Below are 24,296 nucleotides of genomic sequence, written 5' to 3' on the forward strand. Positions count from 1 at the left end.
GTCTTTGTGCCTCATCCCTGCCTACTGTTTGGACTATTCACCTCCTCACCCACCACCATCTCTCGTCTTGTCTACTGTCTTTCAATAAAACCTGTTAACACATTTCTGCATTTGAGTCCTCCATCATAGACTCGTGACAAATATATGAAGATGCTATATATCAAAATAAAGATCTGAGCCTCTGCTTTTAAACAAAAAAACGATTTTATTTTATCTTCATTTGTTCTTTTTTTATTGCCACTTGAACAGAGGTAGGTTTTGTCATGGGCGTCGGAACCATTGTATATGGGTGGGACAAGACCCACCCACTTTTTAAGACCAATGATATTGGACCCACTCACTTTTACATTCAGTGCATATGTCTGTTCGCTTTCTAGAGCGCTGTCAGTGAAATCCATTACACTTGAGGAATGCCCTAATGAATTAAACTCCATTTCCGCTGAATCGCTACATTATATTTCTCAACGAGCCGCAACTCACGAAAATAACCGCCCGTTGTACCCGTCCAGTCAAATATTGCGCTGCAAACATCAATAACAGCTTTAAGTTGTCAATGCTGGCAAATGACCATGGTATCAGCAGCGGAATAATCCACGGATAGCTGTGCATTTAATGCACGACGTGGAGGCGAGTTTAGTTTACTTGTTTAATTAACCCTCTGGGGTCTGAGGTGTTTTCGGGGTCCTTGAGATGTTTTGGCATGCTCTGACATTTGTGCTTTTTTCAGTTGCTTATAAACATATTAATGGCACAGGTGAAATTACACTCTATATAGCACACACAGGGCTACCATAATATGTGAGCAACATGTATGTACATGTTTGTATTTTTGAGAGAATATTGTTTATGCGTGGTTATTGAAAAAACTAAAAAATAAAGTTTATAATATAAGGCCACAAATAACATACTAAATATCTGTCCACAAGACTTTTGACTAGTGGATGTTATCGCCTAGAGTTTTTGCTTCAAATTGATCTGAAAATCATTCTGCCTTATCATTCACATAAAACAATAGATTGTTTTAAATTGTGAAAACATTTTTTTGTTTGCAAAGGCAATATGCGGATGGGTGGAACGGCCCAACCCCCTCATGAATAATTAGGCAGTTCTCACCTGAGCAGACTGCATACTAATGAGCCTTTCAATCAGGGGTGTCACACAAGAAAGAATGCAAGGACAATATATATACACTACCGTTCAAAAGTTTGGGGTCAGTGAGAATTTTATTTTTATTTTTTGGAGGAAAGAAAACAATACTTTTATTTATCAAGGAATAATTAATTTGATCGAAAGTGACAGTAAAGACATTTATAATGTTACAAAAGTCTTTTGAACTTCCTATTCATCAAAGAATCCTAAAACAAACAAAAAAACTGTACAACTGACAGACCAACAACTGTTTCAACATTGATAATAATAATAAATGTTTCTTGAGCATCAAATCCTCATATTATACTGATTTGTGAAGGATCATTTGACACTGAAGACACTGACACTGGTGATGCTGAAAATTCAGCTTTGATCACAGGAATAAATTACACTTTACTATATATTCACACAGAAAACAGCTGATTTACACTGGAATAATATTTAATACTATAACTGATTTTTGTTGTATTTTTAATCAAATAAGCGCAGCCATGGTTAGCAGAAGAGAATTCTTTTAAAAGTATTTAAAATCGTACCGACCCCAAACTTTTGAACGGTAGTGTATATAAATAAATAAATGTTTATACACACACACACACACACATATATATATATATATATATATATACAAACAATCAAAATTTAAATGAAAGCCAAAAGCACATTTATAGTCACACCTTTTAGCCATCCACATACCATTTTTAGCCATCCACCGCGGTAAAAATAAACCAGTCGCATTGCAAAGTCGTTCGCGAAATGACCGCCAGGTGGCGCAAAGGGACATTTAGCAAAACGTAAGTGGGGCTAATGTCTATTAACAGTAGCCTAAGGATGAAATACTACAAGTTATGGTAATTTCCAAATAAGCCTACAACAAATTGTTGGTCATACAGATAAGATATAATCTTTTAAAACTTTAAAAGGCTAAAGTAGGCCTACACTCTCACAGGCTAAAGACAAAACGTTTTCTTGCTCATGTCAGAAACAGACGTTTGAGTATTTCTCAGTGAGAAAATTCATAGCTGAGCGGTAGAACTTACGGTTCATCATCAAGATGACACGGGTTCAAATCCCGCACAAACATGGTCTGCTGTAAATTTTATATTTATTATTGCAAAGAGATTTGTCTAGCTCTAAAACTCTGTTACACCATACAGTTTTTTTTTTTGCTTATATTTATAAAATACAATTATCATGCATTTCCATTTCACACTAAGTAAAAATACAAAAAAACAAAATAGTATCCTACAGAACGACTTTGCATCTGTATAATAATAGGCTACCAATCGTAATTTCAAAAGCAGTTCTGTAAAAAAATAAATTATATATAGCCTATATATATAGGCTATATATATATAATTTTTTTTATTCCAGGCTCTCATGGCACACCCCCGATTTCTCACGCTGAAGTGTCAACCCGGTCGGTCAAATTCCTGAAGGATATAGTTTATCTATAGATACCTGTTGAGCCACTCGTGATCGACTAGTTATTATACCGCAAATTAGTTAAAATATCCCGTAATCTATCTAGAGCGAGCGTGCATGCGAGACAGATATTGTGCTCCAAACCGTGCGCGCGCATGGCAGAGAGGTCTGTTCCCTAACCTAGAGTTTTTAAAAACATGGTTTTAAGTAAAGTGTGATTTGCCAGGGGGGACTGGGATTTCCTTCTGGTCTAAACATCCCTGCTTCTGCTGAATTATTTTAATCCCCACACCCCTCCCTCCACAGCTAATCAATGCTATAGGCTACTTCACCAATATCAAATATATAAAATAGAGATATGCAACAGGCACGTTTAAACGACAAACAATAAAATCAAAACCAGCGTTTGTTCATTAGTTCCAGTGGCCTTAATGCATGCACGGCTTTTCAAATTTCACAAAGCGTGTTGAGATTATTTTGAATGAAATATTGAAGTTTATAATTAAGTGTTTTGGCACACCACGCCGAGTGGCCCTATGCATTTTTCTAAAGTCGGGTTTATTCTGGCATGGTGAGTTAGTGTTCGACAAACACGGCGGCGCGTTCATTTAGATTCATTTATTTTTCTCATTATTACAGCTAAAATAACTTAGTAGGCGACTCCGTAATTTTTTGGTCATACAGATAAGAGTAGAGTAGCTTACATCGTTCAAAACTGTAAACTTGTATTCGTATTAGGCTAACGACAAAAACAGTATAGGCTATCTGTCGTCTCTGTCTCCGGGAACTGCGCGTCACAAAAATGAACCGAAAGCCACTTCAGCTCAGTCACGATAAGAAATCGGCTATGTCTAAAGCCTTTAAATGTCTAAATATTTAGGCTAATAAATGTTATCTGATTATAGGCTAATCCATATGAAAACTAGAGGAACAGAGGATCTACTCAAACATGCAATGTAAGCGCTTCCCAATGAGAAAATGACATGGGTGAAAATCTCGCTCTAATTAAATGTAGGCTAAATCGCCCTGAATTAAAATGTAAAAACAGATCAAATAATGTATTTGTCGAAATGTTGCGATATTGTTTCATTTAAGTTCATAATTGTTCTATAAATGTTATTTACTTTAGCAGCATTACCACGAAGCACCGTGTTTCGATATTATTTGAATAATACAAAATCAAATAAAAACTTAATTCACAAATTGCATGCCTGGTTGTAAGGATCCAAAGATCCCTGTAGAATTTAATATTGAGTTGAACATTTTGTTCATGACAACAAATTAACAAGCGTTTTTTCAGGTTATATTTAGTTTTGCTTGGAAAAAGCTGGCCCAAACCAGTTTTATTTCATCAATTATTGAAATAATGAAATATTTAGTAATAAACTTTTATGACAGAAATATCACTAGGCTACATGTAATTCCATTTAATTCCTTCATTATCAACACTGTCTAGAATAGCGATTTAAGTGTGAATTGCGACTTCTCTTTGTGTTAAGTCAGCCTCAGACTCCGATAGCCTGTGGGGGGTTGGAGGGACAGTTGCTGGACAAAGGTGTTAATGTTCCTCTTTCATATGGAGAGTGTCGGATAGCCAGCCTGATGAGCAGGCAAAATTATTGTAAGGATAAATCTGTGTCCAAATGTAGGCCCCATATTTTATATAAATTTATAATAGTAGTTTTAGTATATTATAAATATTGTAGTTTATTTATTGTAGCCTATTTAAAGTTTTTTTTCACACAAAATTTCAATTGAAGTTATTGTACGGTGAATTCAACAAGGCATGCTGTGTCTTTGAAGCAACAATTAAAGGCTAAATAATTTTTTCGTGATTTGTATGGCTGACACGCAGCGACATATACAGTATTATCAGAGCGAGGGAGACTAAATAAACTTGTTAAAAAGAGATCCAGCGCGAGAGAGGCAAAGAGAAACGCATGTTTTTAATTTAAATATGTTTCTTTGGACAATTTTCGTTTTGTACTGTTTTAATTGTTTAATTTAGCTGTAATTTCTTTGGCAATACGAATTTAAAATGTCGCAAGAATAAGATTAGCCTAGTGTTTCTTATTTTGCATCGCAAAAGAAATAAACTCTAAACCGATGCAACCCTGTTTTAAATAAAAAAAAACTGTCCCGACACTTTATTTAAACCTTGAAATGTTCGAACTTGGTTTCAAACATAAGTAATTTTAGTGTTCTTTTACATTACACAATAATTTAGCAGACTAAAGACGAGCTTCTTCATTTTCATCTTCTGATGCAATCGGCTGACAATCTTTCTTCATCAGTTTATGTCGTTTGTGCAGCGGCTGCGGTTCTACAGGAATGTAGCAAATTTATGTTGTAATGATAATCAAACAAAACTCTTGACTTTAAATAAGTAAACAGATATAAACAGTTACCTATTTAAGCATCAAGGTGGGAAAATATAAACGTAGGACAACATCGGTTAACAACATGTATGCTACATTGAGATTCGATCTCGGGTCTATTGAAGCTCCTCGAAGCTCGTGTTGTTGCGTTAACCACTGAGCTATCGTAAGTACGCTGATAATGTTGTAAAGCCTCATTCATGTAGCCTAAATGTTTTTATTGCAATGTTTTATGTTGAAATGTTTTCATTATTTATTCAATTACATTTCAGTAGCCTAATTTCAGTATTGTGATTATGAATTATTTTAACTACATTTCACTTGTTGAATTCTTCTGCTACCAGCTTTCAATCGCTCTGAATCAGCGCGGTGCGGCAGCAGATTACGCATTAGAGAGAATAAACCGGAATAAACGAACACTTTTCAGAGTCTATGATTGTAGCGCCTCTTAGCGGTAAAAGGCAGCAAATACACCACACATTTTACCGCCGCGGTGGAACGGCTGATGTGGGCATTGTCATGGCTTGCCTCAACATTTGCGTTTGAATAGCGCGCGTCCTCCGTGGGCGTGTCAGATTAACGCGTAATGAAGTGTAATGAGCTGGGGAAAAAAATACTGACAGCACTCTCTTTTCATACAGATTGCATAAACTGAGAATATTTGTTTTTTATATAAATTACTTCATTTAAAAGAAGAGAATTTAAGCTTCATAAAGAAAAACCTCTCGTGCCTGTATGACAAGTAATCGCGGAGTTACAGTTAATCTTAGGACGCGTTTCAGAATGGACTTCACTGAGAGAGAGAACGCAGAACTCGCATCATGTTTGTTTTTCTTTATTTGGTGAAAAGCACAACACTTTGTTTTTATTGTGAGTATCCACAAAAAAAATAGAAACTTAACAGGATCTAATGATGTACAACACTTATATGTAAGATCAAAATTAACCGAGTATTTTGAGTCTCTTTTACACTGATAAGAAAAAAAGCGAGACAATCGCGCCGGCGCGATAGCCGACCCCAGGGGGTTAAAAGGCATCAGAATACATGAAATGGCATTAGTACATTTTTTCTGGGGGAGGACCCACCCACTTTTTTTTTTGCTTACTACGCCCATGGGTTTTGTCAAAAACACAACATTTTTGACAAAAAGCTGAGAAAAAGGCATTTTTATCAAACAAGTGCATTTTCAAGCAGAATACATTCAGATGTCGTTTCCTTCATATATAAAACCTTTCAAAATAAATTAAATTTATAAATAAATGTAAAATATATCAAATTTAGGCAGTGTAATTTGCTTTTGAGTGGTACACGGAGTAACATTTCCCAGGATGTAAGGGGACACCACAACTTTTGCAGTAGAACGAGGTCTCCTTCCGCAACCCCTTACGTACACAAACTCTGCATCCTCTGTTTGGGTGTTGCTTTTTGGGAGTGGGCAGGATTGGAACAAGTTCATGAACAGCAAAACTGACATTCAGCCGGTTGGTTGGGTCAGTGTTGTATGGTGCTCTTGGAGTGTTTTCAGTTGGGGGCTCAACACTTTCCTCCCCACCACCAGCATACTGTTGGCTGGTCCATGATTTTATAACACTCTGGATGAATGAGAGAAGAGTGTTACAATTACCCTGTGGGTTTTTCGCTTTGTAAATGACAAAAGCGTTGAACAAACTGATCTGAAACAGATACATGACAAATTTCTTCGTCCACTTGTGTGACTTCCTGATAAAAGGGTAGTACACAATGTTTTGGTCTGTTCACCTCTGTTTTTCCTAATTGTACCACGTACATGGGTTTTCATATCAAGTAGGCGCTTACACAGTCGTACAGAGTTGTATAAGTTGTCCATAAACAATCTGTAGCCGTGACCTACTAGGCGATCAAGAAGAGAGACAACCGTGTCTCCCAGGGCAGCGCTTTCCCCACAATAGGGCTTCATGTTAAAACAGTACCCTGTATCAGAATCGCACAAGATGTAGGATTTTACTCCATATTTGATGGGTTTATGGGGATTGTACACCCTGAAAGCTAGGCGCCCACGCCACAGAAACATCCCCTCATCAATGCAAATGTTTGACTTGGGCTGATACATTTCGCGGAATTTGGACACAAGGTGATCCAAGACAGGGCGGATTTTGTACAGTCTGTCAGTACAATTGTCTGGCCTTGTTGTATTATCATTGAAGTGAAGAAATCTCCATATGATTTCAAACCTGTTGCGAGGCATGACCTTGTTGAAGTAGGGGGTAGCTAACATGTCATCTGTACACCAATACATATCAAGTTCAGGCTTATGAATGATACCAGTGAGAAAAAGGAGCCCCATGAAAGTTTTCATTTCTGAAACTGTGACAGGCTTCCATGCATGATATCTAGCATGTTGTGAAGTGTCATCCATAGCCTGAATACACTGATCTGCATACAGGTTGGTCTGATCAACAATGTTCTGAATCAGTACATTAGAAATGAACAACTCAGTAAAGTCTACAGGTTGTTCTGACTCAAGAGCAGCAGCATCACCGATAGGCCCAGGATTCTCAGTGAAGGGAATGTTTTTTGGCTGCCAGTTAATTTCATGCCACTCAGGATCATCAGGTTCATCATCTTCAGCTGGATCAGGATGGTTCACAGTGGCCCTTGTTTGGTCACCAGCAGCACCGTGTTGATGTACTTGACGCATCAGGCCTCTGCCTCGCTGTGTTCTACCTGTAAATAATTATATGAGTAATTGGAATTACTTTCAATAAACAGACCTAGATACACACACACATATATAAATACATATTACAATGTGGTAAATGTGCACAAAGAGAGATACAATTTGGCCATTATACGCTCATATTTACAGACACAGCCACACATAAATGCATGCACACTCACACACAAATATTATAGTGTTTATATATATATATATATATTTTATCCCATAAAGATATAACACTTTCTCAGATATTTTGTTTTCTTACCTCTATGCGTTCTGCCTCTGCCTCGCTGTGTTCTACCTGTGAATAATGATATAAATAATTGGAATTACTTTCAATAAACAGACCTAGATACACACACATATATATATATAAACATATATTACAATGTGTTAAATGTGCACAAAGAGAGAAACAATTGGGCCATTACACGCTCATATTTACAGACACAGCCACACATAAATGCATGCACACTCACACACAAATATTATAGTGTTATATATATATATATATATATATCCCATAAAGATATAACACTTTCTCAGATATTTTTTTATCTTGTCTTACCTCTATGCGTTCTGGCACCTTGGAACGACGAATTAGATCTTGACCTTGAATGCGTCCACTCACTGTCCGAAGTATCACAGTCTGTAATGTCACAGTCTGAATTGTCACTGTCCAATCTTCGACACACAGGTGAACTTTGTCTTCGTCCAAATCGACGGGTGAACGATCTATCTGCGGCACGTCCATGGCTAGAACTTTCTGTGACAACATGTGCATCTCTCTCACTGACTACTTCGTCCCGATCAGATTCAGAATGATCAAATAAAGAGTGATCGGACTCCGAGTCCATCAACACCTCCAGCACTTGATCAGCCGTATACCTCTGCATTTGTCTGTCTGATATTTTGAGCTACATTCTCACTACTCCACTTCTTCACGTTAGAGACGATCGCAGTCTGTTGCTTTGATCTTTGAGTTGTGTACTCTTTCAAAACATGCGCGTGGGTCTTCCTTACCGTTTATACCACCTAAAACACAGATACCCGGAAAATTCCGTGTTTGGCGGGGAAGCGTTTTTTTATAAAACCCGGAAAATTTCGTGTTTGGCGGGGAAAGAGTTAAGAAATGTTCACATAATGTCAAATTTGATTTTTTTTATTCCTGGAAAAGAAAGTGATTTATTGTAATTAAACAATATAAATTAACATATTTTTACTCATCAAACAAAAAATATGCATAAAAATGCCTATTTTAATGGAGGAAAAAATTAGGACCCCTAATAACTAGTGATACCCCCCTTTGTTGAAATTAATTCAGTGAGGTAAAATGGTGGAATGGCTGATGTCAAAGTCCTTTGATATCTTTTAAAATCCTTTTCCACACTCATAAGCAGTGTGGGGGAAATATATGGGGGGTGTCCTAATTTATTCCTCCTCAAAAATTGCATTCTTTTAAAATTACAGTTCACAGAGAGTCTTAAAAAGGACTTTCTTATTTTTAAATAGTTTATATAAATCACTGGGTCCTTCAGTATTGTTATGTTATTACATGTCCGTATGTTGAAAAATAGACAGGCTTTCATGGTGTCCTATTTTTTCACATGACTGTATGGTTGCCTTTATATAATTTAATAATGATAATTTATTATTATTATTATTTAATGATAGCTAACTGTAGCTGCTTCTCCTCCATTTTTGTTAAATCACTGCTGAGCATGATGGGAGGAATTTGGTGGGAATAAAAAGCTAAAATAATCTTGTTGTAGTCTTGTAAATAGTGTCACTACAAGATTCAGTGTATGTAAAATCTTTAGTCTGAGACTAAAAACACTGAACCCAAAATCTTTAGATGTGAGCTGATAATCTTATAAAGTCTTTTCTAAATCTTTTCAAAGTCTTTAGGTGTACAGAAAGCATTAGTCTCACTGACTGAGCAATAATACTTGCTTGAAAACCCCCAAATTTAGCCTAAAACTATATATGCGTAAACATCATACTTTTTAATGACCTAATCACTTTTAAGGAAGAAAATAGGCCTTTTTATGAGTCTTTATTAAGAAATAAGAATAATTTATTTAAATTATAAATTATTATTACTATGGTTATTAAAGACGTCTGTCTATAGAACCTGTCAGACACTTTTATTGTTTTTATATAGCCTTATTTAGACTTCTCGCTGTCTAATTTTCTTTTTGTGTCTGTAAATGGACTGCATTTATATAGCGCTTTCACAGACCCAATGGCCACCAAAGCGCTTTACAATTTGCCTCACATTCACCCATTCACTCACTCATTCATACACCGACGGACGACGGCAGCCATGCAAGGCGCCATCCAGCTCGTCGGGAGCAGCTGGGGTTAGGTGTCTTGCTCATGGACACCTCGACACTTGGTCAGGTGGAACCGAGGATTGAACCACCAACCTTCCGGTTTGTAGACAACCAACATGAACCACTGAGCCACTGCCGCCCCGCCGTCTGTGCCCCTATTATAATACTAAGTTTGTTACAATTTGGTAATGTTAAATTGTAATTTGAATGTCATCTTGATGTGATATTTTAGTTTTTCTTCATTAAAAATAAATAAATAAAAGAATACCTTGGTCTCTGAGGGTTATAATATGAGACTTGATGTTTACAGTAACAAAGTACAACAAACTAATCTGATTTTGTCCTTACAGGGAAAACGATGGAAAAAACTGGAGGCGAAATCCATTCGAGAGGCGATGAAAGAGGAGGAGAAGAAACGTATCTACTTGGAAGAAGCAAGATAACAGGCCCAGAAAAGAAAGGAGGCTATTGAAAAAACTAAAACCCAGCAGTACCACCAGACTGACAGAGTCAAAGGCCTCCATGTGTGTGTCTTACCTTATTAGACCACAAGTCAAGTCAAGTCACCTTTATTTATATAGCGCTTTTTACAATACAGATTGTATCAAAGCAGCTTCACAGTGATAACATGAAAATAATAATAAAAAATTGGATCATCGTCCACCTTAAGGCAGATCTATGATATTGTTGAATATTAAATGCAACTGTTTTTCTGTGGTGAAATGTTAGTAGAAACGATCCTCTTGTTGTTCTAGAGCGCTCTGAGGCTGGCGGAGGTCCTGAAGGAAAGAGAGGCTCAGATCGAGCTCAAGCGCATGAGGCAGAACGCCAGCAGAGCCGTGGACAGAGAGATCTTGGCCCGAATGGCTTGCAGAGAAGAGCAGGCGGTCCAGCAGGAGCGACAGAAAGCACTGCAGAGAAAACGAGACCAACTGGCCATTTCTGAGTGCTTGAAACTACAGTAAGGAGAAATTAAAGTGCATTTATGCTTCAGTGCATACACAGCTAACACAAATATGCTCTAATGACTTTTTGATAACGTTCCAATTAAGATATAAATGTTATTTCTGAATGTTCCCTAAACGTTCAAAGTGTCAACAACATTTAAAATGTTTTTATTTTATTTTTTATTCAAACAATGTGGGAATGTTACTTTTGAACAGTGTTGGGGAAAGTTACTTTTAAAAGTAATACATTACAATATTGTGTTACGTTAAAATTAACTAATTGTATTACTTAGTTTAATGGAAAGTAGTGTTATGTTAACCCTCTGGGGATCAGAGTGTTTTTGGGGCCCTTGGGATGTTTTGACATGCACTGACATTTGTGCTTTTTTCAGTTATTTATAAACATGTTAATGGCAAAGGTTTAAATTCACTCTATATAGCACAGACGGGACTACCATGATAAGTGAGCAACATGTATGTACATGTTTGTATTTTTAAGAGAATAATGTTTATGCGTGGTTATTAAAAAAAATAAAAATGAAAGTTGCTGAAATAAGACCACAAAACACATATTGATTATTTCTTCACAAGACTTTTGAAAATTGTATCACAGTCTAGAATATTTGCTCCAAAACTATGTGAGAATCATCCTGACTACTCATTTAGATAAGTCAATAAAGTATTTTACATTTTTAATTACGTGTTTTGTTTGAGAAAGCTTTATGCGAGGAGGCATGATCTCTCATTAATATGTATGGCATTTCACACCTGAGAAAGACAAAGACCCTCCCATAATATGGCCCTATTAGGTGCTATCAGGCCATATCATTACAGGAGCCTTGCACAAAGAATGAGGAGATTTAAAAAAGAATGGCTTTTAGATTGTTTGGATTTATATAAGGAAAATACAGGGTGCATACGTCTGGACACTTCTATCACACACCCTTCACCATATAGACATGTTTTTTTTTTTCAGTTCAAAGTTAGAGTTGGAAACATCTTGAAAAGAAAATTGTCTTTTCCCATAAATGTCTTAGTTTGATCATACATATTTCAAAGTTGAGGATTCATTATTTTGATATAGCTTGAACAAACACTATAACATCTTAGTTGATTAGTTTATTGACAAAACATACTATATATTTAACATATGAGCAGAAACTCCTAACAAAAGCTTATTTGATGTCTATTTTAGAGTCTGTAACAGTAAGTATCTGTGCGTTCATTCATTCATTCATTCACACACACACACACACACACACACACACACACACACACACACACACACACACACACATACACACAAACATGATTTACATTTAAACAGTATGCTATTTTTCCGTTTACAGACACTAACGTTATTCTATATCGCGATTAGAACAAAGCACTTGCATAAAACACTTACTTCTCAGCTGAATCTGTTGCTCCTCGAAGTGAAAATAAACCAGCACTTGTTCTGTGGTAAATTGTCCCAGGATTGTTCCTCATATAGCCGCGCAAGACGACAGTAGATTAATCTGACTAAAAAATAATGTGTGTTTTCAGAGTTTATGGGCGTTAACGCGTCTCAATGTGTTGCTTCACATATTTGCGTTTGAATAGCGCGTGCTCTCCGTGGGCGTGTCACATTACCAGAGATAATCAGCTGAGAGAACGGTAATGAGACGGGCTGACACGTCTCTCTTTTTATATAGATGACCAGAGGTGGAAAGAGTAATAAAATATTCTACTCAAGTAAAAGTACTACTACTTCAATGAAATTTTACTTAAGTACAAGTAAAAGTACCGGTCTAAAAATCTACTCAAGTAAAAGTAAAAAGTTGCTCATTTAAAATTTACTCAGAGTAAACTTTTTTTACAGTTACAGTTACTGAGTTACTTTTTTAACAGCGGGGGGGGGGGGGGGAATCCCCCGTGTAGGGTTGTATTAATGGTATGAGATTTTCACAGTATGATAACGTCTCAGAAAATATCACTGTTTACAGTATTAATCAATTATTAAATATGCTATATGTATTTTTTAGCGGCCTCTATCGGTGATGTTTCAGATTGCAACCAATTTTTACAAGAGCGCTCGTGCTCGAACACAAGAGCGATCACTCATGGTACCGGCCACACTGATACTTTCAACACACCGGAGAAAGCGTCACACAACATGCTGGAAACTCATGTAAACTCCCACTGCAACGTTACAATAATAGGCTACTTTTATCAGCTTGACGTTGAACTAATGCTCCATGCTCGTACCATGATAACGTTACATTTGTGGTGTTATCTAGCATAAGGCATTTCACTAACTATTCGTGTATCTTTCACAATCAGCAATGTCAACATAGGTGAATGTATAATACCGTATGATAACGAAAACGGTTAGTGAACTAGACTGAACAATTTCAGTGTAACAGTAAGATCGTAGGAAGTAACATTACTGTACTGAACGTGTCTGGAAATGTGTATTATAAACAATATGATAGTAGTGGGATGAGTGACGTTAGACAGTAGATCTAGTACATAAAATAAAAGTTACATCCTAAAGCACCTACTTTTTGTTATCCTGGAACAGTCTTTTGTATTCATTTCATGTCTCATGTATGTTGTAGTTTACCTTGCTATTTCATTATAGTTTAACATTATTTCAGCATATCTGAAAACTTGTAATTTATCACAATAAAAATAGCGGAGGTCTCTCCATAATTCAAACACTCTGCCGATGTTGATCCGTGTTTTTGTCCTAAGTCGATCCGATTCACGTTTGGCCTGACGAGCTTCAGCAGATACATTTTTGTTTTGTTTTGTTTTTTATATTTTTGTGGAGTTTGTGTTGGAGTGTGTGTTGTGCTGGAGGCAGGTCGTTTGTTGGTGTTATCAGACTCCATGTGGTCAGCTGCAGTGCCGTCGCATAGACTGTATATAAACAGTAGAGAGGCTCGGGAGCGCGCATGCACGTCACATCCGATGGATTTACCAGTAAATCCGACCCGGAGACTTCACATAGAAATAAGAATACTGGCCTTCAGAGGTAATAGCTAAACCCGACAAGTGGATCATTGTAATGTGTGATTACAACCCCTTCACACACAGGCAATAAAAAAAGGATTCATTTTAGAAGAAAAGTTACATATAGCACCTTTAAATAAATAAACGGTATTATTAAATTATGGTTATTATTATCATTAGTTAAAATGACAGTTAAATTAATAAAAACAGGGGTTTTTTTGGTTGAACAAATGCTTTTACTATAACAAACTTGAAACCATTTGTTTGTTTTGTTTATTAAAATTTCAATAAAACATGTCTAATCAATTAAATTCAATAATTGATAATGAATTAGATTGACAACTTATTTTTAACATTAATAATTTATTAAAATGTTTAAGAATAATATAGTCCTATGAAATGTATTTTATTCAGAAAATTAATGTTTCTTTTTATGATTTAATCCAAATATATTATCAAAAACGGTGGTAATCAAATGTAAATTTAAACTTTGTGTCCTTTTATTTTTGGGGGAAGCGCTGCAAAAACAGATTTACTAAATTAAACCATGGACAAAAAAATTATATTCCTTTAAATAATGTTTAAATAAAATGTCTTATTGTTGTTATCATTATTTTGAGAAGTTCGTTCTATTGTATGCCCAGAATTTCTCCTTAGTAAAACCGAACTTTTATTTTGACAGGTTGTAGTGAAGACCCGTTTGAAAGTGTATTTGACAATGGTTTTTCTCAAATAAAATTATGAAAATGCTCATTAGGCGTTCTCTCAGAGTAGCTCTGGAAATGTATTCATGTCCTCAAATTGTTTGTGAGACGCTGAAAACACCATGAACGTCACACGTAGCTACTTGAGTATGTAACGTTAGTAGACAAAGCGGCACAGCTCAGCAGAACAAATACCGTATGTTATATATTTACATAGCAGTATTTTTGTGCTTAAATATTCACAGACCATGTCGCGATTGGATTTATTGCACAGTTCTACTTTCCATGTATTCATCCATCCATTATTTTGCGTGTTTTACGTGACATCTGCGTTATGTAAATTCCATTTTCATGACTGGATTCCGGGATTCCCTCTGCATCACGTAAGTCATTCGGCCTTAAGTTATAATCATCAGGACATACCTTTATCTGCAGGAGGGATGGTGTCCTATGTATCCTCCTTTTGCAGCCACTTTGCGTCCACATTTTTTGCAAATTGGATATCTATCCCCGAGGACAACCACTCGTTTTTTCTACAAAGTATTTCCATACTGGCCATAATTCGCTTCATAAGAATTCGAGGGCGCTTTCAGCTCAGTTGGGTCTGCGTCACCTTTTTGCGCGTTTGTTCTCCCGCCCTTCAACCAATCAATGCAGTAGTTTCCGGAGTGTGATTTTTTTTTTCCTCCCTTGTATTATTTTTTACTCAGTAACGGATATGATTTCAAATGTAGCGAAGTACAATACTTCAAACAAAACGTACTTAAGTAAAAGTACAGATTTTAAAAACTACTTTAAAAAGTAGAAGTACACAAAAAAACTACTCAATTACGTAACGCGAGTAAATGTGATTCGTTACTTTCCACCTCTGTAGATGACATAAACGGAGAATATTAATTTTAGTTTTGAATCGGATCATTTAAAAGTACAAACTCAAATGATTTAAAAGATATATTGCTTATGGCTGGGTGAATAGTATTTGCTGGGTTTTTTTTATGTTTAGAGACGTGCTCCAGAAAAAAAGTTCACGGTGACTGTTTATTTTCTTTATTTTACAAAAGCACAATATTTTATTTCGATTGCATGTGGGCACATAAAAAAGTAGACATTTAACAGATTATTTTCTCATATTTCTTAACTCTTAACTATGTGAAAAAAACGAGCAAAACGCGCCGGCGCGTTTCTGGTCCCCAGAGGGTTAATGTTGTTACTTTTTCTGTAAAAAAAAAACACTCCACGAACTATGTATAAGTTCTGTTTTGTGTTAATGATTTGAGAACATGATTAAAGACCAGATAACTTTGAACAAACATAATGTTACTAGAAGAACGTTTGTTCGTAACTTTGAGAGAACCGTATCTAAAGTTCTGAGAACATTCCCTGTTAGCTGGGAATCACCTTAATGTGTCAATGTGTCTGACGTTTCCTCCTTTATTAGGGTTAAGGAGCATGACATGAAGAAGGAGCAGGAGAGGAGAAGGGAGGCTGAAGAGATGAAGCAACTCCGAGATCTTCATCTGAGGGAACAGGCCATCAAAGAGCGCCAGAATCGAGAAGTGAAGAGAAAAAGAATGAATGCTTTTCGTGTAAGCCGGTTGTTGGACAACATTCACACTTGTAAGGACTGGGCGAGGGTGAATCTGAATAACTAAGTACATCCTGCTAAAGACCCAAAAAGCCTGGAATGTAAATTTATACACACACACACACACACGCATCCCCCACAAGTGAAGCCCGCTCAGGACAGAGCGTGGTGTCCAGTTACGAGACATTTTTATGACTGACTTGGAATTTGATGCTCAAGAGAAAGAAACTTCTCTTTTTAAAAGACATTTAACCAGATATATTCAATGTGTTTTATATGTGTTTGTTGTCCGGGTTACATTGGAATAACTGTGACTTTATCATTATGCATTTTACATATAACTGTCGATCCCCAGAATTGTTGTGTCTCACTCTCTCTGGATTTAACTAAGAAGGAGAAATGAATTCTGCATTCATGGATATATTCTATTATATATACCCCCTTGAGAATTGTATGAACAAATGTATCTAAGTTCCCTATTTCATGAGTTGCCTTTCTGTGGTTTGGTCTATGTTTCTCGACAACTCTAATGGGATAATGTTTCAAACTTTGCCAACTAAGGTTTAACCAAATCCATTTGTGGCAAGTTTGGTCTCGATAAACTCCAATCTTCGTTCCCCATTTGTTAAAGGCACACTATGCAAGAATTGTACCTTGATATAACAGCTTCAAAGTCATTTCGGTGGTAAACAAACTCATAGTAGGGCGAATCATCCTGGTAATAAAGCTTGGCGGGGTCGCCGCTGGAAAAACCAGCAATGCAAGTTTGAGAGGAGCGCCCCCGACAAATCTCGCGAGAATCACGACTTGCTTTACGGCAAAGACGTCACACACATCAACAACCAAATATGAAGCACGAAGACACTTGTGCGCATTTCAGACGTGATACTTGACGATGGAAAAAGCAAAGAAAACGCGGTCGAAAGAGACTTGGAAAAGGAAAAGAGAATCTGACCGCGTGAGGAACCGGAAAAGAGTCCCTGATTCGCCCTCGCTATGTGTGTGCGTGTTGTGTGAGTGAGCGCGAGGGCGGGCGCGGCTGATGAGCTGATCAGCGCCAGCTGTTTTGAATGAGGATGTCCGATATATTGTTTGTTACCTCGTCCTGTCTTTGCCAGTTGGTTGTTGAGGCTACCAGGGTTCTAATCACCGTGTTCTGCTGCATTCCACTCCTGTACCATGCTGTGGTTTCCTGAGATTTTCCCGGAGGAATTTCTACCTGTTCCTGCATCTGTGTCTGCCCACTGCGTCCCTGCGTTGCCGAGCCTGAGTCTTCTTCTGTCTGCTTCCATTTTGACCCACACGGATATCTACTATTGTGCTCAATAAATTACTGTTTACTCGCAACTGAATCCTTTGACTATTTCCTTGTGACAGTCCCATTCGGTCGGGCTTTCACTAGTTGGCGCGAGCTAAAAAGCAGCACTGGATTCAACCGCGATGCTGACCTGGCGATCTTGTTGATGGATTAAGTAGCCTAAATCTCTTATTTCTAAACTTGATTGCGTTCTATGTTGTTGCGCTTGCTTGTAGTATGCCATTTTTTTTACGATGCTGTTCATTCATCCATTGTTGATAATTAGACCAGTCCAAAAATGTCCACATATGTCTAGATAGCTATTTACGACCGTGTAAGTGTTCCACAGCGACTATAGGGGTCACTGTTTGACTAAAACACAATTTCTGCATAATGTGCCTTTAATTGACATTACATTTTGCTAAACTTTGTGACACATTAGTATTATAAGAATTGTGAAGATTCTTCTCTTGAACACCCAATGAAACTAGAGATTTAAATGCCTGGTTATAACACAAAGGGTCATAAAATCTCCCTCCAAAGGGACAGCTCCTGATTGGACCCTCTTCCAAAAGAAGGCGGAAACGTCAGGTCTTCAAAAGGACAAACCGCAGGCTTAACTCCCTCTTCCTTCGCTTGTCCTCGTGTCATAATGTAACATCTCGCCTCCAGGCGAGCTCTTCGCCTTTCTTTAATTTGTTTCTAGTTTAGTTTGTGTTTTTCAGTTTTAGATTAGTCTCAGTGTTTACTTCCACGAAGTGAAAGGAACACCGCGTGACAAATCTCTTCAGCAAATCCAACTACAAGCATTTAAAAACGAGCGCGCCTCGCTATGAAGGAGAAACACGCGCACGTGACCACGTGACGCGACGGACCGAGAGATGCACACGGGCTTCTTCACCAGCCATGCAAAGATGTAACGTTAACTCCGCGTGATTTCCCCGTAGAGATCTTTATTTATTTTTTGTTAGTCAAAGTTTGTTTTCCGTAGTTGACTCAGTTCACTTCCACGAAGTGAAACGAATTTAGCCGAACTATTTCCCTTTGGTAATGTTACCCCAAAGACTTTGAACCTCCGTTCAACACGCGCGCCAAGCAACCCACGTGACGCTTCCTCACACACAAAGGACTCAGCTCACGCGGCCAGACAGGGCCGTACAGGAATGCCTCGACACAGAGAGACCATAACATAACTTGTGCAAGTATAATCTCTTTATAGAGCTTCTAAGAAGCTTTAAGATGATGTTTTGTCTTGTAATCAGAGAGGTGAATGTCTTAGGAGGAATTCTGGTAATGTTCTCTCTCTCTCCCCCTCCCTCTCTCTCTCCCTCTTACTCGCTCACGCCTGTAAGTTATCCATTGTCCAAACTTTACGCATTTCTCGTTCATTGATGTCTTATTATCGTGTTTTGTTTGTTTATTATGTTTGTAAATACAAATATCCCCTGTAACCGTAGTAAATACATAAGTAGTCATGCCTCTATTAAATTAATTATATATTCATTTGATTGATGTACTGTCTCTTTGCTCAGCTTCAAGTCCCTTAAGTGCCAAAGATCTTGCTACAAGCTTACTAAAATTAAATATACCTTAAAGAGTATGTGTTTATAGGGCGGGAAACCCAATTCTTCTGGCCAGAGAATTGCATTTCCTGAAATCCTATAAAGTACGATGATATTGTGGATCCCCACAAATATTATACTGACAATTGAGCTAATTCATTTTACCTGTTTTGTGAAACGTGGTCCGTGTAATTAATTGCAATCAACTTGTGGTTAATTTCAAGGATTCACATGCATGCATGCAGGTAAAATGACAGATCCTCCCTTATCGGGAGATTTATTAACATGTAAGACTGATCTAATCCAAACATGCATGAATAATTATTAATTACCAATTATTAATTATGATATGCAAATTCCCCACGGATTAGATCCGCCCTTGAGTCCTTACACACTGTAAAAGCAGATCGAATCAGATGCGGTTTTGAAATCCCTTCTTCTGTCTTCCATCAGGACCATTTGACCAACAGAGAGCTGACAAAAGCAGCGGAGGCTCGGAGGCAAGAGGAAGAGGAGGAGAAGAGAAAGCAGATCGCCAGCCAGAGCAAAAAAGTGACGAGAATGAGGAGAGAAAAACAGGAGGAAACATTTAGGTATTGTACATTTAGGTATTGTACATAAGACAATGGAAATGCGTCCTGTGGTGGATATTACAGTTTTTCTCGATTGCTTAAACACATTTCTTGAAACTATGCCTCGTATTCTCAAAACAGTAAACACAAATCCATAACGTCTCACCCAATTCCCCAAACATCCTATTTTCAGGTCAAAATGAAGCTCTACACTCAAAACCATTCACTCTTGCTGAAAAACCAAACTTTGCCCTCAGACAGGACACACAAGCCCTCAAAAATACACACACTACAACATAGTCTTACACACTGGTGCTATAAATTCAAAACAACATTTCCAAAACTGGTAATTCATGTTGCTTGTGGTTCCCCCCCCCCCCCCCCCCATCTTTTTTTTTACTCTCTCCTACTCTTACGTAAGATGTGTGTGAGCATCATATGACAGTAAAAGAGCACACACAAACCTTATTCAAATATGGAATTGTATTGGAATGGTAAAGAGTGTTGGACACGAACATGGAGGCCTTTCACTCTGTCGGTCTGTTATACTGCTTGGTTTCTGCTTTCTCAATAGCCTCCTTTCGTATCTGGGCCTGGTATTTCTCTTCTTCTATGTCGAGACGTTTCTTCTCCTCTTCTTCGATCGCCTTCAGCTTGCTGTGGACGCCAGCAGCGTAGGCGCCGGTGCCGTACTTTTGCAATCAGGCGTAGACAACGTAAACCATCCTGTGAGTTTCTTCTCTAAGAAATGTAATTCTGCCAAGCGAAAGTACTCCACTATCAAGCAAGAGACTTTGGCTTTAGTCCTGGCTATTCAACACTTTGAAAGTGTATTTAGGTTCTACGGTACATCCAGTTAAGGTCTATACTGACCATGACCCACTCAAATTCCTCAGTCGCATGTACAATTCAAATCGTAGGTTAATGCGCTGGAGTCTATTGCTTCAACCTTTTAACCTCCAAATTGTGCATATCCGGGGAATAGACAATATTATCGCAGATGCGTTGTCTAGGGTGGATGCTTAATAGTATTAAAAAAAAAATTTACTTGGAAAAAAACAAAAACGTTTTGTTTATTGTGAAAATGAACTTGCATGTGTCCTTATTTACTGAATATGGTCTATACATTTAGGTTATAGTTAATAATAATAAAACAAAACTATATGTATATATATATAGATTGTTTTGGGATTTATTTTAATTTATTGGGCTTGCTAACCTAATGTAAGTCTGTAGCAATACTAGGTATTGCGTCGCGCATAGTTGCGATTTGCCTGTGACTTAACCATATACGCCAAAATAATACGTTCCTGTGTAATTCTAACTTCTTTTCGCATGCAGATACGCCTTGAACGAGGTAGTGATTATTTGTAGCTGGAACTCTATTGTCTGGGTTGGCTCAAACATTGAGCTGAAACACAGAATTCGTGAGTAAAAATGAGTGTTCTCATGTTCCAGGTATGGCGACAGGTCACCATTTCGGGGTTGGGGTATTACGTCCCCCAGCTCTGGTGTTTGTTCCTATACATGTGTTTGAGCGCAATGTCTCTTCCCCAATTACAGATGAGCCACACCTGAGCGAAGCCTACTTGCGCTATAAAAGGCTCCTGGGACCACACCTGAGCGCGCACACAGAGCCTGAGAACAGAGTCGATGCACAGCCGTGCTTTCTGTCTTTTGAGTGACTACCGTCCAGCCGTCCACCCGGCAGTAGAAAGCGTTCCGCCTTTGTATTTTTTTTGTTAACCTACCTATTATTTGATAACCATTCTGTTAAATAAACATACCCCTACTTTTGATACGAGCTGATCTGTGTGCGTCTCTCCTTTGTTAAGGGTGGTGTCCGTCTGCCCGTAACATAGTGGAGGCTCGTCCGAGATCAATAGTTTAAGTCGGACTTTAGTGTTTAGTGTTAATTGCGGAACTTTTGAACGCTACAACATTTTGGTGAGTATTCTGGTGGGCAATTTTGATTGTCTGTTCCTTTGTTTAGTCGACTGTTTATTTTATTTTGGTGGATATCTCAGGAGGGGGCACGTGGGACGCCTCGAGCTGAGTAAGCCACTGAAGATTGCGTCGGTATTTAGGATTTCGTTTTTGGTTTTATGTGTAGTTAGTTAGAGAAGTTGGACAACATTTTGCCTATCAGAATACCTTTTAGTTTAGTTGTATAGCTTGTGATATATTGTGGCATATCGCCTATTTAGTGAGCGCTGGTACTCTGTATGTACTAGCGTATTGGTTAAATTTGTGGGTGGACATTAAAATTCGTGGTCGTTTGTAGCCTATATTGTGCTTTTCGTTTGACCACTTTAGATATTCGCTACTTTGTAGCTTTGTTGCAGTTAAACTGCTTTGGTGAGTGTTTATTTGTACTTGATTTTGGTGCGCTTTAAGCGTCTTTTCGCGTTATAAATGGCAACAGAGGAAGCTACCTATTATTTGATAACCCTTCTGTTAAATAAACATACCCCTACTTTTGATAGGAGCTGATCTGTGTGCGTCTCTCCTTTATGTTAAGGGTGGTGTCCGTCTGCCCGTAAGCTCTGATTATTATACATTATTTTCAGATATTTTGTTGTGCAGTATTTTTTTTTTTTTTTTTTTTTTATTGAAGGAAAAGGAAAACAATACAACAATAACACAATACAGAATTTCCATTCACAGATACAATTGATCCTTTCCCCCCTTTTTTGTTTTTTCCACCCACTTTTTAAACATATATGTACATGTACACGGACACATATACACATAAAAATAAAATAAAATAATAATAATAATAAAAAAAAAAATTAAAAAAATCTAATAAGAATTATTAGAAATAAGTAAATTAGATCACAGAGTGTCGTGTTAGAAATAATAAACAACCCCCCACCCACTCAGCTCACCATGACCAACACACATATTACTGGTTAATTATGCAATACAAACAGTACAATAATAACAGTACACATTCAATTGGGTAGTACCTTTAAATTTGTGAAATAGGAAATAAAGGGTTGCCATTTAAGGAAAAATTTGACTGTACATCCTCTCAATGTATATTTAATTTTCTCAAGTTTAAAAAAATACATGATGTCTCTGAGCCAACGGGAGATAGAAGGATATTTAGCAGACTTCCAATGTAGCAATAAGGAGCGTCTTGCTAGTAAGGATGTGAAAGCTATGATGTCCTTTTGTGTACGGTTAAGTGCCATTGAGGGGTCAGGAATCCCAAATATAGCAATCAGAGGACAAGGTTGGAGATTTACCCCAAGAACAGAGGACATAATATTAAAATAAGACACCCAGAAATCTACCAAATCAGGACAAAAAAAAAAAAACATGTGGCTAAGATGACAAGGGGAGCCATGGCATTTATCACATTTGTCTTCCACTTCCGGATATATTTCAGATAGTCTAAGCTTAGAGAAATGTACCCTATGTAAAACCTTGAATTGAATAAGTCCAAGACGAGCACAAGAGGTGGTAGAACGTATCCTCTCTATGGCCTGTTCCCAAGACTCCTCCTGTATTTGTATTCCCAGTTCCCTTTCCCATGTACCCTTAAGTTTGTCATTTGAATGGTCGCTAAAAGCTAAGATAATGTCATATAGCTTTGAAATGATTCCCCTGTGATGAGGGACAAATGAAAGCATGGTTTCCCACCGATGCACTGGAGGTAAAGAAGGGAAATTAGGGACACACTTAGCCACAAAGTTGCGAGTTGCATCAGGGTACCAGCAACCATGAGGTATCTGCCATTCCTATCAGCAATAACGTCAGTGGATGAGAACTGGACTTTTTTGTTAATTAGAATAGCGACTCCCCTAGCTTTTGAATTAAAGTTTGAGTGAAAGACTTGACCTACCCAAGGGCAATCTAACCTAACATGGTCTTTAACACGAAGATGAGTCTCCTGCAAAAAAGTAAATCAGAGTTTAAACGTTTCAAGTGTGCAAAAACCTTAGATCTCTTAACAGGATTACCCATACCTCTGATATTCCAACTGATGAATCTGAGAGGTGTGCCTGACCCAGCAATGCTGGGATCTATATTGCCATTAACCATTTGAAAAAAAAAGAAGAATTTATTTTTGAAAATGATCATATAGAGCCGAGGTGGGCCCCCCTCCCCTCCCAACATACCCCTAAACACAAATGCACCCAAAGTCCCCATATAACCACAGAACAAAGGAGACAGCAGTGCTTCCCACAGTAAACAAAAGTTGTCCACAACACCGTTGAACAACTCGGAGACCATGCAAACCAAACAAAAGTAAGAGAAGAAAAAAAGAGAAAAAAACTCCCGCCGATCTCAACACTATTTAACGTTAAACATATGCGCATGAATACAGTAAAGCACGCGAAAATACAAATAACAGTGGGCCCTCAGTCCTGTGCAAATAGATGCAGAAAGCATAAAATGAGGTAATGTTGATCAGATCTAGTAAGTGCAGCAAGCTAGAAAACCACCTAATACTAAACAAATTAAGACTGGTGTATTCACAACCTCTAAGGAATAGGCCTACTAGAACATAGATCAGAAACGCTGTTGGAGCTCACCCAGGAACCAAAGTTTTGACAAAGTCGCTGGCTTCCTCCGCAGAAACGAAATCCTTCTCAACACCGTTGTATGTGATGCGAAGACGCGCTGGATGAAACAG

General features: G+C 37.7%; 1 pseudogene; it reads left to right on the forward strand.

The window, feature by feature from the left end:
- LOC130102007 (cilia- and flagella- associated protein 210-like) overlaps positions 1-21,336 on the forward strand; it is a 42,659-nt pseudogene extending 21,323 nt beyond the window's left edge.
- Positions 21,337-24,296: the final 2,960 nt, after the last annotated feature.

The sequence above is a fragment of the Rhinichthys klamathensis genome, unplaced genomic scaffold, assembly GCF_029890125.1.
Source record: "Rhinichthys klamathensis goyatoka isolate OS25496 unplaced genomic scaffold, OSU_Roscu_1.1 h1tg000264l_1, whole genome shotgun sequence".
NCBI classification, from domain to species: Eukaryota; Metazoa; Chordata; class Actinopteri; order Cypriniformes; family Leuciscidae; genus Rhinichthys; species Rhinichthys klamathensis.